This window comes from Physeter macrocephalus, chromosome 13 (genome assembly GCF_002837175.3).
Source record: "Physeter macrocephalus isolate SW-GA chromosome 13, ASM283717v5, whole genome shotgun sequence".
Lineage (NCBI taxonomy): Eukaryota > Metazoa > Chordata > Mammalia > Artiodactyla > Physeteridae > Physeter > Physeter macrocephalus.
This window is the reverse complement of record NC_041226.1, coordinates 7610046-7614853: the sequence shown is the minus strand read 5'-3', so window position 1 is coordinate 7614853 and position 4808 is coordinate 7610046. Positions and strand designations below refer to the sequence as shown.

The following is a 4808-nucleotide window of genomic DNA, read 5'->3' as shown; positions in this document are numbered from 1 at the left end:
ACCAATCCATGGTTTAATCATAGCTGCACTGTGATTTTTAATCAATCAATTCACAAAGGTTATTGTGAATAACCTTTTTTTAAAAAAAAATTACCATGTAAGTTGAGTGACTTTTTGTTTTAATTTATTTTTCCTTTTTAACAGCTTAATCGAGGGATAATTAGCATACAGTAATCTATATATACTTTAAATGTACAATATGATAAAATTTGACATCTATCTTCACTCATGAAAACATCACCATGATCAGGATAATGAACGTATCTGTCATCTTCAAAGTTTCTTCCAGCTCCTCTGTAATCTCTCTGTCCCTTCTCCTTCCCTCACTTCCAGGCCACCACTCAATCTCCTTTCTGTCACTATAGATTAATTTGCCATTTCTAGAGTTTTATAGACATGGAATCATATAGTGTGCACTCTTTTTTGTGTAACTTCTTTCACTGTGTGTAATGATTTGGAGATTCATCCAGGTCCGTTGTGTGTATCAAGAGTTCATTCATTTTTCATGACTAAGTAGTATTCCTTGGGAGGGACACACCACAGTTTATCCATTTACCTGTGAAAGGACATGTTAAAGTTTGTTTACAGTTTCTTTCTAATAAAAAATAAGTTTTCATTTATTAATAGGAATATGAAGTAATGAAGTACCACATTGTCTTTACTTACTGTCTTATCCATGTTATTTTATTTTAAAAATATGAACATAATTATAACTTTTCTGCTGATGATAAATTTCCCTATTGTTTTCCTATAAGGGTTTAATTTCTTAATGCTGGAGTATCCTAGAACGGGGGTTTCGAGAACATGATCTTGATTTTAGTTGATTCTTGACTATACCAAGTTATTATCTTCAACCATAATGGTTTTATCTCCTTTTTTCACCTGGTTTAATCAATTTTTTTGTTGATAATTTTTTGAGACTCTGAATAGAGCTGTTGTAAACATTTATGCACAAGTCTTTGTATGAACACATGCTTTTCTTTCTTTTGGGAAGATACATAGAAGTGGCATGGTTGGATTATATGGAAGGTGCGTTTAACTTTTTAAAAACTGCCAAACTTTTTCCAAAATGGCTATACCATTTTGCATTGTCACCAGCAGCATATGAGAGTTCCAGTTCCTCTCCATCTTTGCCACTACTTAGTATAGTTGGTCTTTTTGATTTTAGCCTTTCTAATAGGTGTGTAGTGGGAGATCATTATGATATTAATTTGCATTTCCCTAATGATGTTGAGCATCGATCGCTGCCATTCATATATCTCCTTTTAAAAATTATTTATTTACCTATTTATTTTGGCTGCTCCGGGTCCTAGTTGCAGCATGTGGGATCTTCGTTGTGGCATGCGGACTCTCAGTTGCGGCCTGTGTGCGGGATCTAGTTCCCTGACCGGGGATTGAACCTGGGCCCCCTGCGCTGGGAGCGCAGAGTCTTACCCACTGGACCACCAGGGAAGTCCCCATCCTGTATCTCCTTTTAAATGATGTGTCCACTCAAATCTTTTGCCTATTTTTAAATTGCATTGTTTGTTTTCTTCCTATTGAGTTTTGAGAGTTCGTTATGTATTCTGGATACAGGTACAGATACATACTTTGCAAATACTTTCTGCAGTCTGTGATTTTTATTTTCATTCTCTCAGTAGTGTCATTCAAAGAGCAGAATTTAAAATTTTGATGAAATCCAATTTATCCATGTTTTCTTTTATGGAATGTGCTTTTGGTGTCATATCTAAGAAATCTTTGCCTAATCTTGTCACCAAAATTTTCTCCTATGTTTTCTTCAAAACATAGATTTAGGTTTTACATTTAGGTTTATGCCCATGTTAAGTTAATTTTTATATATGGTATGAGTTATGAATCAAACTGCTTTTCTTTTTCTGCATATGGATGTTCAGTTGTTTCAGCATCTTTGTCATATATTAAGTTGTGTATTGGATAGCTCCACTGGGATATCTCATGGGCACCTCAAACGTCAAAGCAAAACTTATCATCTTCCCTCTGGAATTCTCTGCCCCAGCCAATGGCTCTACCAACCACACAGTAGCCCAAGCCAGAAACTGCCAGTAGATAGACTCAGATTTTGGTTTTAAAACCCAGCTCTGCCTCTTACTAGACAGGAGACGTTTGAGCCTCCATTTCCCAACCTGAAAAATGGAGGTAATAATTCTACTTCAGGGAATTAAAGCGTTGCTTTCAGAGCTAAGTGACAGTGTTATCTGCTCAGTAGTATTATTTCCTGTCGTCATCATCATCATCTCTGGTTACTCCCTCCTTCTTTACAGTCACTGTTGTCTACTTATATCTCCACAAATGCATCATTCACCATCTTTTGAATTTCTTTGATTCTGCTATTACTTCTGCTGAAGGTTTTCCTACTTTCTAGACCAGTGATCACTAAAAGTGTCACCCATAGGGGTGCAGGATGAAAACATTAGAATTTTTGTTTTATGTTCATTTAAAAATCTCATCTGCTAAGGTTCTGTTTATATGTGTTTTATGATATATTAATAGAGTATTTATAAAATTTAGGAATAAGTGTAACTATTGAGGGTAGATGTTCAAAAATTTTTTTTTTTTTTTTTTTTTTTTTTGTGGTACGCGGGCCTCTCACTGCTGTGGCCTCTCCCGTTGCGGAGCACAGGCTCCGGACGCGCAGGCTCAGCGGCCATGGCTCACGGGCCCAGCCGCTCCGCGGCATGTGGGATCTTCCCGGACCGGGGCACGAACCCGTGTCCCCTGCATTGGCAGGCGGACTCTAAACCACTGCGCCACCAGGGAAGCCCCAAAAATTTTGAGAAGGCTATATAATAAAAGAAGTTGGGAGATCACCATTTTTGACTGGGTGAAGTGAGTGTATTTTGTTCTCCAGAACATCCTGCTGTTTTGTCATAATTAATTGTGTTCCTTATGGACAACATGAGAGCAGGAACTGTGATTCAGTCAGGGTTAAGTTGCAGACAACAGACTCCACTCTAGTTGGTTTCAGCCAAAGTGGATTTATTGTAGGCTGTTGGCTTGTAGCACAGGTTCTTACACTTTACATGCATCAGAATCACCAGAAAGGCTTGTTAAAGCCAAGATTACTGGGCCACACTGCCAGAGCTTCTGATTCAGCAGGTCTGGGGTGGGGCCCAAGAATTTGCATTTATAACTGATTCCCAGTTACTGATGATACTGCTGGTCCAGTAATCTCCCTCTGAGAACCACTGGGTTACAGAATGGTGGCTGGAGAAGGAGACTCCAGGCAGGGCATCCAGGTCCAACTCCCAGAGCCATGCTGCAAAACTGGCCTGGGCAGGTAGTTGCTGCCCAAGCCACACTGCCTCTGCTGCAGACAGGAAAGCTGCTGAACCAGGAAGCTGTGTCGGTGCTGCTCGGTACCCATGAGGTTAGAGATTGACTAGACATTAGTGCCTTTGTCACCCCTGCTGGAGAAGCTCCAAAGCACGCCCACCTCTGTGCTTCCGGAGGGCAGTGTGGTGGCCACGAACAGTCTCACACTACATCCTGCACCTGGAGCAGGGAGTAGGCCTGGAAAAAGATGCTATTGTTCTTATGCTTGACCTGGGAGGTTACTTACGGAAACCCCAGGGCAGGGGAGTTGGAAGATCTCTAGCGTTACAGACTTGAGTGCATAGGAATTCTTGCTAGAAGGAGGTTGGAGTGGTTTTGAGTGAGGCAAGAGCAGCATCTTCCACGGACGGTATTTTTCATCTTGGTTCAGGGCCTAACCCCTAGGACTTGGCACAGTAAATAATAGCTCCCTCCTCTCTCCTCCTCCCCTGGTCTGCTAGCCTCAGTCACTCCCCTACAGCGTGCTGCCGGGTCTTGGCTGGGGGTTTGCCTGACTCCTGGCTGGGGACTTCTCTCTGCCTTTTGCAGCAATGAGGTGGGCTCTTTGAACACGCTAGCTATCCAGGGGGAGCAGAGTACTTGCTGCAGCAAGCCGGCCTGAAACTCTTCCCATGTAGGGGTCGGTCCGCTTGGCTCACAAGGACCTAAGTCACTGTGTCTTTCCCCAGGGTGATCTCCGCGGCTCCTCCCTCCTCAGCCCCATCCCCAGAGCCTGGAACCCCGGTGTGCCGCCTCTGTCCTGAGAGTCTCCGGGGCTGGTTCCATCCCTAGAAAGCAGACCAGATATCCTGTTGTGGGTGAGTTGCAAAGGGGTTTGGAGCAAACCCTCTCTCCCAGGGGCTTGCAGATCTTACAGTCGTTTCCAGCGTACCCTTTGGGCAGTCGATGCTAATAGTCAGGTTGCCTGTTTACTAGGTTCGGTCAGGGTGTCTCTTCGGCAGCTTCTAAGGCTCCTGAGTATGAGCCCGGAGGTGCGGGTAGGGGTAAAGGCAGACGTGATCAGGGTTCGGGTGGTACTTTCTCTAAGCATAAGTTCTAGCCTCTCCCTTTAAGGCCACACTGCGGTGTCCGCCACAGCCTTTGCCGCCCATGACATAAGCAAACTGTTTTAAACTCTTGGCAGCGCTCATCAGGTCAGGAGCCAGGCTTTAAACAGAGAGGCAGCGTGACGCAGCAGGAGGAGCCCGGGCCTTGGAGAGAAAGAGTCCCCGGGACCGAATCTTCTCTCATTACTGCTTGTGTGACTCTGGACACATTTCTTAACCTTTCCTTGCCTTAGCTTCTTCACCTGTGAAAGAGGAAACTCTGCTTTAGAGACGTGTGGAGATGTAATATGAAGTGCTTGATACATACATCAAATGGCAGCAATTATTAATATTATTAATATTTATAGCAGAGCCCTCTGAAGGTGGTCACAGACCTCATAGCTTATCTGATGTGTTCACAAACCCATGTGA

At 43.2% G+C, this 4808-nt stretch overlaps 1 long non-coding RNA gene across 1 annotated transcript; it reads right to left on the bottom strand.

Moving 5' to 3' along the window:
- Positions 1 to 203: 203 nt before the first annotated feature.
- On the bottom strand, positions 204 to 4433 carry LOC114487487 (uncharacterized). The gene is made up of 3 exons (XR_003682630.1): positions 4206 to 4433; positions 3578 to 4118; positions 204 to 556 (listed from the first exon to the last, which is right to left on the bottom strand). It is a non-coding gene; the product is annotated as an uncharacterized lncRNA (long non-coding RNA).
- Positions 4434 to 4808: the final 375 nt, after the last annotated feature.